At 39.8% G+C, this 12,103-nt stretch overlaps 1 long non-coding RNA gene across 2 annotated transcripts in view; it reads right to left on the minus strand.

Moving 5' to 3' along the window:
• Positions 1-680: 680 nt before the first annotated feature.
• LOC117090239 overlaps positions 681-12,103 on the minus strand; it is a 164,555-nt gene continuing 153,132 nt past the window's right edge. For both annotated transcript variants that reach the window (XR_004439941.1, XR_004439942.1), the window contains one exon: positions 681-1,525. This is a non-coding gene — a long non-coding RNA (uncharacterized LOC117090239). The remainder of the gene's footprint in view (positions 1,526-12,103) is intronic.

Consider the following 12,103-nt stretch of genomic DNA (forward strand, 5'->3'; position numbering starts at 1 on the left):
CTCCCAAAAGACTGGGATTACAGGTGTGAGCCACCATGCCTGGCCTGGTATAACAAGACATCTGTGGGAGTCAGTAGACAGCCTTTGGTGGGAAAAAGAAGTATTTCAAGAACCAGATTCATCATCATTGTCCTTCATTGACTCTTCACAGAGCCAAAATATCATCTTTCTTGACTCCAGAATAGATGGCCCCTCCTCCAGTCACTCCTGTCAAAACTGTACTCCACTCCCTTCCCTAGGGTTCCTCCAAATCCTCACAATCAGATAAAAGCACTGCCTTTGCTCAACCTCCATAGCATTATGTACCTATTGGATATTTTAAATATTCAATTTGCATTATAAATGTGTAATTGTTTAATGTCTTTATTAAATGGTAAAAAGGCAAGAGCATTTTTTTAACCTCCACACGACCTAGTGCTATACCTTGACCTAGTAGGAACTTGGTATTTGCCACTACTAAATACAGATGGTCTGCCGCTATCACCAATATGTTGCTAAGATTAACATTTATTTTTATTAGTCTAATATATTTGAAAACTTCTAAAAGAGACATTCTAATAAATCCCAATGAAAAAATATTTGCTAGGATTCAATTAGAGCTTTTATGCCTTTAAAAAAAAAAGTTACTTAGTCCAAAAATCTAGGATCTAAGGATGTTTTTTATGTAAGTCATTAGATGTAAGCAGATATATGTAACATGATAAAGCAACATTTAAATTATTAATAACAATTAACCATAGTAGAACAGAGTGCTTTTCTTTTTCTGCCACTGAAATGTGCATTCTGTCCCTTTAGAGGGTGGTTATGTAACATGCCATTGAAATCCTACCTGCCCCATCTCAAAACTGGTAGGGAGTCTGCTTGCCAACCCCAAATGTCTTACATTTCTTCTCCTATTTCATCCTAAGAATTACCCAGTCATTTTCATCAGGCTTCCATTCCAGGGCTCCTCCTGTAGCCCAATGTTGCAAACAGGTACAGTCAGCAAGTGTGCCAAGTGACAGGAGCCAATCCTGGAAATCAGAGTTAGAGAATCTCACACACACACACACACACACACACACACACGCACACACACAATACCCAAGCTAACCACAGTTATCAGAATCACTGAGTTGTGAAAATAGTTCATTTTGCAATCATTATGTTAATTAGTTAATCATTGCAAAGATTAGTGATGGTGACGACCTTTGGTTTGTGCTCCTTCAAACTAGTTAACTATGGGATGGAAAATCAAAATCACAACTGAAAATATCAGAGAGGGTTGCCTGTTTTCTTCACAAACACAGAGCCATAGACACTTCAACAACAAGTGATTCCAATGGGGCAATAGAGAAATGAATGGTAGGATCACACGAGATTGGCTTCTGATGGACTCACCTCTCCCATGGGGGCCTTAACTCTGATTTCTTATTCAGTCCGCCTGGGGATTTGGTTCAATCTCTTAGTTATATGGATGAGGTTATACAGATGAGAAGAGATCCATGCAGCACACACACCCTGGAAGCCTGCAGAGCCAGTGCATCTGAAACAGTGAGGAAATCAGGGGTTGTTCAGCAGATGGTTTGGGAGGCAGCAGGAAGCCAGGAACACTGAGTCTTATTCAGTTTCTTTAAGGCAAGGTAGTAGAGCACATAACAGAGCAGGAGTCCTCCATGTATGGACCCCAGACAGGACCAGCAGCATCAGTGTCACCCTCAAACACGTTAGAATAGTAAATTCTTGGACCCTACTCTGGACCTATTGAATCACAAATTCTGGAGTTGGAACGCAGAAATCTGTTTAAACAAACTCTTCAGGTGTTTTTGATGCACTCCAGTGTTTGAGAATCCTACAACAGGAGATAGTCAAGCAATCATTTGTATTGCCTTTTGAGAAAGCTCAACTTGCTTCTAGATATGAGTGGGCCTAGATCTGGAAACTCACTGAAAACCTCACTGCCAATAGACTGTGAAGGTCATAGTGAGAATTTGAGAAATAACTTCTCTTTCCTATCCAGAGTAACTGATCAGTTCTAACAGTTTCCAGGAATGGACATCCAGTTGAGTTCCCTCCATTAGGACCTGCTGTGGGACAAAGTTGCCTACATCATCATCATCATCATCATCATCACCATCACCACCAGCATCGTCATCATCACTGCCAACATTTACACAGTGTTTGCTATTTGCCAAGCACAATTATTAGAACTTTATAAATATTTTTCCACTTAATCTTCATATATATATATATATATATATGCTTGCATACACACACACACACACATATCATGGTGTTGTATATATTTGTATTCTCCCCATTATGCAAATGAGGAGACTGAAACAAAGAAAGATTAAGTGATCCTTCAATAATTTCACCATCCCTAAGGGGCAGAACAGGGTTTTGAACCCAAGTAGACTGCCTCCTGAACTCTATTCATGAACTCTGCACAAGAAAGGCAACCTAGATAGTGGTTGAGACCTTCTGATTTGGAGCCAGGACATCTGGATTTTAATCTGACTGCAGCACTTACTGTTATCAGTCATCTATTAATTGGCCTCTAGTCTCACCCTTTCCTAAAAATCCATCTTCCAAATGGTAAAATAATTATCTCTCCTATGCAAATACATTCTTGCCATTATCCTCCTTAAAATTTTTCCATTATTCATGTTCCCTGTAAGATAAAATCTAAACATACTATGCCATTCAAAAGGAGTATCTACCCACTCATCCTGCTTCATCTTCTACTATTCTTTCCCACATGCTAAGCCTCAGCCATCCCAAACAGCTCATTATTCCTTGAATAAGCCAGCCCATAATTCCTAGAAGGAAATTTCCTATCATCCAAAGTTTCTCTCACTTGGAAAATTCCTAGTTACTTTTAGTTTTCACTAAACCACTGCTTCCTTGGGGAAGCCTTCCCTGGGTGCCCCCTACACAGGCATACAGCATTCTTTTCTTTCTGCTTTCATTAGTCATATCTCCTTCATCACAGTGGCCCTGATATTGCATTGGAATTACCTGCCTGTCTCTCCTGCAGCCTATGAGTCTTTAAGAGCAGAAACTGTCATTTCATCTTCATCATAGCCCCAGTGCATATCATAAGTGCAAATAAATATTGGTTAAATGAATGAATGAATTTAATAAGACCAGTGCACCCCCTCACTGCAGGGAAGGCAAAAGACAAGGTTAAGAGGTAACTAGAGGGACAAATGAAGTCGTAATGAAGTGATAATAGTTGGTGTGAGATAATGCTCCAGGAATCCAATGTAGAAACAATGAAGCAATCCTAAGCACATAGTTGAGCTTGATATGCTTCATTTCCTCACATGACATCACTGAGATAGCTTCAACTGGGCATTCAATCCTGGGAATCATTTAACGGAAAATGTCTTTATCTATCCAAAGATTTTTTTTTTTTTTTTTTTGAGGCGGAGTCTCGCTCTGTCGCCCAGACTGGAGTGCAGTGGCGCAACCTCGGCTCACTGCAAGCTCCGCCTCCCGGGTTCACGCCATTCTCCTGCCTCAGCCTCCGAGTAGCTGGGACTACAGGCGCCCGCCACCTCGCCCGGCTAGTTTTTTGTATTTTTAGTAGAGACGGGGTTTCACCATGTTAGCCAGGATGGTCTCGATCTCCTGACCTCGTGATCCGCCCGTCTCGGCCTCCCAAGTGCTGGGATTACAGGCTTGAGCCACCGCGCCGGCCAAGATTTTTTTTTAGTAACTCTCTATGGCACAAAATTTTGAAAGTCCCAATAGGATTTTCCTATCATGGCTGTGGAAAGGGGTTCTCCTGATGGATGTTTAGCTCAAAGCCACAGTGATCAGAGGGTTCGCCCCAAAAAGATCATTCACAAAGGTCACATGGAGGAGTAAGTGGCAACAATGGCTGTCATGAAAGAAAAGATCTGAAACTGAAGACATGAGAAGCCCAGACTTGAGTCTTTAACCATCAAACATCTACGTCTTAAACTAAAAAAAAGATTTTTTCTTAAACTTAAGTTTCTCTTTTGCTAAGAATAATATGAAACTATCAAAAATACATCTAGTATTTCATTATAGTAGCTTGCATAGTTTAATAGTGCATCTAACAGTCCTTGCCTGATGATTGAATTCAATCTGTTTGTAGCTAATTTTAATACTATTATGCCACTATTATTATTCCAATGTAATTTGTTATAATACATATTATGTCATAACACATATAATAATACACACACATAAAATACATTAAAATATATGCATCTATGTATGTGTGTGTATACATATATATAGAGAGAGAGGAATAGATATTAATATATCAAGGAAGAGTAAAATGTTAAACTGAAAAACAAATCCCAGTGGCATACTGATTTACCAAAAACCTGCCATATTAAAAAACTTCAGAATTTTTTTCAAAGGATTGCTCTAGAAAGTCACAGTTGGGCCGGGCGCGGTGGCTCAAGCCTGTAATCCCAGCACTTTGGGAGGCCGAGACGGGCGGATCACGAGGTCAGGAGATCGAGACCACCCTGGCTAACACGGTGAAACCCCGTCTCTACTAAAAAAAATACAAAAAATTAGCCGGGCGAGATGGCGGGCGCCTGTAGTCCCAGCTACTCGGGAGGCTGAGGCGAGAGAATGGCGTAAACCCGGGAGGCGGAGCTTGCAGTGAGCTGAGATCCGGCCACTGCACTCCAGCCTGGGTGACAGAGCGAGACTCCGTCTCAACAAAAAAAAAAAAAAAAAAAAAAAAAAAAAGAAAGTCACAGTTGGCTCAAAATTGTTCCCGGGGTGAAATTTTCTAGATTTAAGCTTCTAATCATTGTTTAAAATTTGCCAGAAAATAAAAGAGGGGGGCATTATCAAGGGAATGATCTAAGACCTTTGGACACACTTCTGAAAACCTAAAAGAGGCTATTTACCAAATGTAACACAACCGTTAATTCTAGATGTGAGATGAAACCCCATATCCTTAACAGTTTAAAAGCAGCAATGGTATCAAGAAACATGTTGAACCCCTGCTCTCTGTTGTCCTTTTCAGGATGCACATGGCCCCAGTTCTTCATGGGTTACAGATATTTGATTAGACAGATACAGGCGTAAACACAAACAGATGACAAAATTAAGAAGACAGTCTATCCTAAGCCTTACAGGATCAGTACAAATCAAAAGCATACTTCAAGAATCTGGAGTGGGAAGAGATCCCATACTGAATAACAAAGCCCTTATGAAAAAAAAAAAAAAGTGAGGGAAGGAGAGAGAGAAAGAGAGAGAAGAGATTTTGAAGTCTTCATGAAAGAGACCATGAAGGAAGTACAATTTGGAAGAGAAGGGTGTAACAGGACAGGAGTGTGAAGAGGGCAAAGGCACGGAGACAAAACGGTATATCTTCACTGCAGGGACTTCCCTGCAGCACTTCACGTGCTGTTCCCCTGACTGAGATGCTTCCCCCTAGATAAACATACAGCTCATCCCTCACTTTCTCCAGATCTTTACTCAACACCACCCTCTCAGTGGCTACCTTATCCAAAATGTCAGTCCTTGCCACCCCCTAAAATTTCATATTACCGCTTCCTGCTTTAGATTTTCTCTTCAGTATTTGTCACTACCTAATCTACTTTATATTTTAATTATTTATCTTAGTTATTTTTTCTTTCTTCCACTAGAATGTAAACTCCCCGAAGCAGGAAATCCAATAAATATTTGTTGAACAAATAAATAAATCATACAGAGGATAAAGGGATTGAAGAAGAACTATTATTAAAATATCGGTTGACAGAAATAGAAATTTTACATGGGAGAACCAGGTTTGTGAATTTGGGCAGACAGTTTGGAGACAATTTGGAGAGAAGCTAGAATATCCTGCCAAGGACTCGTAAATAAAAGGCTCCTAGGAGAATGTGAGGGTGTCACTTGGTCTACCTCTCTCATTTCCAGGCAATTCCACACTTAAGCCATCCCAGACAAAACAAGATATTCAGCTTTCTATCTACACAGAGTATATTGCATGTTTCTTTTTTTTTGTTTTGAGACAGGGTCTTGCTCTGTTGCCCACATTGGAGTGCAGTGGTGGTATGACCCCAGCTCACAGCAACCTCTGCCTTCTGTACTCAAGCCATCCTCCCACCTCAGCCTCCAAAGTAGCTGGAACCACTGGCGTGCACCACCATGCCCGGCTGATTTTTTGTAGTTTTTGTAGAGACGAGGTCTTGCCATGTCACCCAGGCTGATCTTCAACTCCTGACCTCAAGCGATCCGCCCACCTTGGCCTCCCAAAGTGCTGGGATTACAAGCATGAGCCACTGCGCCCAGCTCATTGCATGTTTCTTAGAAGTTGAGGCAAACATCACAAAGCTCAAATTTCTAGCCTCGCCACTCCATTTTCAACCTCAGAAAGGGAAATTTACATCTTTGTGGAGCTAAGCCGCTGAATTCCTTCTCAGTGTTTCAGGTGATTGAGCCAGGATATAACTTACATTCACTCTGTTGGAAAAGCTATAAAGGGCAAAGGTGGTTTAGTTTGAACATGCATTTTTTTCTGCTCTGAACTCAGGGAGAAACAGCTCCCTGAAACCTACAAGAGGCCTCTGGCGCATTGGCATTCACCACTATGGTTGTGCCCATAAGCAGAGGAAATTCTAAGCAGTTGGAGCCTTGAATGACAAGTATTTACTACCTGTTTGTGTGCCCTAGGCAGGGTCCTAAACTCTACCTGCATTCATTTCTGGTATCTCTCACCTGTCTAGATGGGAAGGAGAGGTATAAGAAGACATGAGACCCAATATATTTCAAATATGCTATATGAAAGGGAATCAGACTTCTAGCCAGCTGTCACTCCATACCAAAAGCCACTGGTGCATAGAGCATGCACAGGTGCAGGTATCTATTGGCAATGTAAGCACCAACTCCTACCAGCAAGGAGCATGCAATTTAAAAAGAAAAAGTGTAAAAGGAAATGACATGAAAAAGAAGTGGCGGATGGGGCAGAAACAGGGAGACATCAAGTCAGTCACAAACTGAACACAGTAGGCATTCAATATTCACTTCCTTAATTACATTATTTGGTGAAAGCTGAATTTGCCTTTAAGGAACATTTACTCCTACTTAGTTTAAAAGTGCCTTCCTAGAACCAACAATAAGCTGTTGCACCAGCTAGCAACAACAAGCTTCTGACTGCATCCCTCTGACTGATGAGATGAAAAAACAACATTCCTAATTAGCATTTCAAATTCATGAGTAAAATAGTCAACAGACTGCAATAAAAACAAAAGAATTTAAACACACACAAGCAAATTACCCTCTTTTCTTGACTCTTTTAAATAAGGCAGGAAGATAACTTTCTGTTTTTAAATTATTTTCATTGCATTTTCACATTACATATAATACTTACTTTTCCAATACGAACATCACACAGTTCATATTTACTTTACAACAGGAAAGGCATAGATAATATTTATCAATTTGGTTTTTTTTTTAACTGGAAACATCAATGGAGGTTAAATGGATAGTGTAACTGTCACTGAACTTCTGTTTTATTTTGAGCCCAGCAATGGGTGTGTGCTTTATATTTTCTTATATAGTTTTGTGGATTAAGGCCCTAATCCTCTGCTGTCCTACAGCTTCCATTATTCAAATTATGCTGTTAATAATGTGATTATATATAAAAAATTACTTGCAGTGCAGTTTCAATGCATTTTGAAGCAGTAACTTGTGTCTTTGGAATTTAAAGTACTGATTCAAAACAAAGGAAAGATTTAATTCTTATTTTACTTTCCTCTTTAGATGTATCTTTATTAAACAGTTTGCGACTTATACTTTGCCTATATAGGCAAGAGATATATATTTTGCTGATATTTTAATGCTCCTGAAAATTACTAATTTTCTTAGAACCCATAATTTCAAACATAGTAGTGTTAAGATTTTTCTGAAAAAGGAAGGGGAAAAGCTGAATACCTATCAAATACCTTTTCTGTATCTTCTTCTTTGTGTGCTGAGTGTTTTATATGACAGCTCATTTCTATGTAAGTATATTATCCTTATTTTACCTCTGATGAAACTGAAACTTAGTAACTGGCCCAGGGTCACACTGCTAGAAATAGCTGAGCTGGAATTGAATGCAGGTCTGTTGAATTACAAGGCCGGGGCTCTTGTCCACATAGGGACAGAAGACAGAATTATGCAACACCTGGGAGGAACCTCAGAGATGGCCTAATGCACCATGACAAACCCTCTCTCCCTCTCCTGCCTGATTACAACTCTGCCAAATATATACATTTCACAGACAAAAGCATTGTGAATCAGGTTATTCAAATGCCTCAGCAACTCACAAGTTAAGCAAATGGTGAACATACTCATACAAAGTGACATTCAACAGTTTTAAAGATGAAAAATTATTTTTTAGTTTCTCCTCCACCCCCATTTTTTTTTTTTTGAGAGGGAGTCAAGTTTTCAGTCTTTTTAATTTTAATCATTCTGGTAGACATATAGTGGTTTTCATTTACATTTCCCCGATGACCAGGAATGTTGAGCATGTTTTCTTGTGTTTATTAAACATAAGAATATCTTCCTTTGAAAGTGTCTATTCCACAATTTTACTCATTTTCATAGAATTTTGCTTATTAAGGAGTTGTAGTGTTCTCTGTCTATTCTGTATAAAAACAGTTTTTGTAAGCTATATACTCTGGTGGTTTTATAGTTATGTCTACAAATTATTGGATACTCGTCCACTCAAGAGGTGGAGCTTAATTCAGCTTCCCTTGTGTATGGGCTGGATTTAAGGACTCACTTCTAACAAATAGAACATCACAGACTTATGGGATGTTGCTCCAGCGACTTGGTCACAAAATGACCACAGCTGCTATCTTTAGTGCACTCACTCACTTCTCTCTCTTCAGCTACTCACTCAAGGAGAAGGGAGCTGCCATGTCCTGAGGACAGACAAGAGGCCTGTGGAGAGGCTCGTGTGTCCAGAAACTGAGGTAATCTTCTGGATCTTCTACCAGTAGCCACATAAGAGGGCCTGAAAGCAGATCTTCCCCAAATTCAGTCTTTAGATGACTTTATCCCAGCCAACAGCTTAATTGCCAGTTCCCAGATTTTGGCCCACAGAAACTGAGATAATAATCATTTGTTGTTTCAAGTTTCTAAGTTTTGTGGGTAATTTTTTATAGAGCAATAGATAACTAACACATAGCATTGCAACAATTTTCTCCAATTCCATGGCTTGCCTTTTTATTTTTCTAAGGGTGTCTTTTGAAGAGTAAAATATTTTAATTTTGATAAAGTCCATTTTATCATTATTTCTTTAATGGTTCATGATTTGGCCATTTAAGAACTCTTTGCCTTCTTCGGGAACATAGAGATTTTCTCCTATGTTTTCTTCTAGAATTTTTATCCTTTGGTTCTTAAATTTACATTTACCACCCATTTTTGCTTGTGCTTAGCAAATCCTTTTGCAGGACTTTTCGTTAGTTCAGCTAAAGATGAGGTTCTTTGTCCCACGGCCACGAAAATTCAGGCTCGCAGACAATTTGAATGATGAGTAGGACAGGGTTTTATTAGGTGAAAAGGAAGAAAAGGGGGAAATAAGGACTCTCCCAAGGACAGAGTCCCTGCTAGAGTGCTTGCCACAAGCAGCTTGAATCGCAGGTTCCATACAGGAAAAGGAGGGGCCAAGCTCTTTCCCGCAGCAAATGGTGCAAACTTCCCAAGGTTCCAACCCTGTGTGCACTCCTCCCAGTGCGCAGGCTTGTTGGAGATTATCCGGGGACCCCCTCTCATCTGGCACACTCATTAACTCTTGAATGAATGCAACATTCATTTTGTATGATCTGAGGTAAGAATCAAGGTTCATTGTTTCTTTACAAACATCGAGTTGCTCCACCATCACTTGTTGAAAACACTTTCTTTTCCCCATCAAATTTCCATCATTGTGAAAAATCAACTGATCATAAATATAAGAGCCTATTTCTGGGTTTTTCTGTTCCATGCATCTATGTATCTACCCTTCCACCACTACACACAGTCTTGATTATTTAACGCTATATCAAGTCTTGAAATTGGGTAACATAGACCATCAACTTTGTTCTTCTTTTTAATAATTTGCATTTTCATATTTGTTTTATAACTAGCGTCTGAATTTCTAAAAACTAGCATGCTGACCCTTTGATTCGGAATATATTGAATCTGTAGATCAATTTAGGAAGAATTGAACTCTTAAGAAAATTGAATGTTTACTGCATAGGTTTAAAAAATTATTGACTCAGGGGGACATTAGTAGTATGGAAAATCATACTTTAAGGGAAATTCTGTTGTACAATTATGTGCCTTTTTCTGAAGTTACTTTTACATATGCCTCAGTTTCCTAGTCTATATGTGGGAAAATGGGACACTTACCTCTGAGGATCACAACAGAAGTACTAGAGAGAGTATAACTATAGGATAGAGTCAAGTAAAAGAATTAAAAGGCCGGGCGCGGTGGCTCTCGCCTGTAATCCCAGCACTTTGGGAGGCCGAGGTGGGCAGATCACGAGGTCAGGAGATCGAGACCATCCTGGTTAACATGGTGAAACCCCGTCTCTACTAAAAATACAAAAAATTAGCCGGGCATGGTGGTGGGCGACTGTAGTACCAGCTACTCGGGAGGCTGAGGCAGGAGAATGGCGTGAACCTGGGAGGCGGAGCTTGCAGTGAGCCGAGATGGAACCACGGCACTCCAGCCTGGGTGACAAAGTGAGACTCCATCCCAGAAAAAAAAAAAGGAATTAAAGACATGTAGTCTTATTCGGTTCTAAGAACTTTGGGGGTTAAATTATTTTTAGAATAATTTTGAAAAAATTATTTAAGAATGCATCTTAACTAGTAAATTTATTTTGTTTTCGGTTCATTTTCTGGTGACCTACAAAAACAAGCAGCCAATGTTTTACCCAAACCTGATAAGGAGCTGGCTTTGTTTCATTCATTTGTTCAACATTCATTTACTATGTACCAGCATGGATGAGGCACTGGGTACAAGGTATGCATATATGTGTGTGTGTGTGTGTGTGTGTGTATTATTGGTGTGCATAAGTACACCCATAATTGTGTGTGTCTTTATTTGTATTTGTATATTTTGATGAAAACTCCTGTAATTGTTCTTCTCCTTCTCCCCCAATCTTTTGAGCTAAGATTGAAATTATGTATCACTGATTATTTCAGTCTGTTCTCAAAACTATTTCTTTCAGCTTATTTTGTCCCTGATATTGTTGGAAAAACATGATTTCTCTGGCCTTTGCTCTGAGGTTTGAAGGAGGGGAAGACAGAGACTGAAGTTAGAGGTAATGATCATATGATGATCTTTTCCTATTTCAGATCCCAGACCATAAGCATCCCACCTTACAGGAGAAATACAACAGCCAACAAATATTTACTAGGTGCCTGGATTGAGTATATTGGAGGCTGTTTATGTCAATATCATCACAACTTGAACTACACTGTTTACCTGTGATGGTGGAAGAATGCTGAAAAGATGTAGGCAGAGCTGTGAGGAGGCTCCAGCAACCATCCAGGTGAAAAGCAATGGAAGTCAAGGCCAGTGGTGACAGCAGAAATGGAGATAAGTAGATGGATATGGGAAACATCACAACTGCTGATGGATCAGATACAGGATCTGAGAGAGAATGATGCCCAAGTTGCTGCAAATGCAGGATGCCATTATGTTCACTGAGATTTGGTAATAGTGAATGTTGGTCAGGGTTAGTAGAGGGAACATGATGAATTTGTTTGGTTCATGTTGAATTTAAGATGTTTTTGAGATGACTAAGTGGATACATGAGGACAGGCTTGACCTGGTATTCAAAGGAGAGACCTGGACTGGAGATACACATTTCCAAGTCATAGCCACGTGGGCAGGAATTCAATCCTGATCATAGAGTTTGCCTGAGGAAGAAGTACAGAGCAAGAAGAGGACAGGGCCCAGGAATGAGTTTTTGGGAATTCTGATATTTAATGATCATATAGAGTAGCATGAGTCTGAAAGGGAATTAAGGAAGAACAGAGAGAAAATTTAGTTGAAAGACCAGTAGAGGGTGAAAGCCAGAAGAAAACAGTGTTTCAAAAACGTGTGGATGACAGGAGTGGGGCTATAGTGTTCAATACTGCTGAA

This window comes from Trachypithecus francoisi, unplaced genomic scaffold (genome assembly GCF_009764315.1).
Source record: "Trachypithecus francoisi isolate TF-2019V2 unplaced genomic scaffold, Tfra_2.0 Lachesis_group11, whole genome shotgun sequence".
NCBI classification, from domain to species: domain Eukaryota; kingdom Metazoa; phylum Chordata; class Mammalia; order Primates; family Cercopithecidae; genus Trachypithecus; species Trachypithecus francoisi.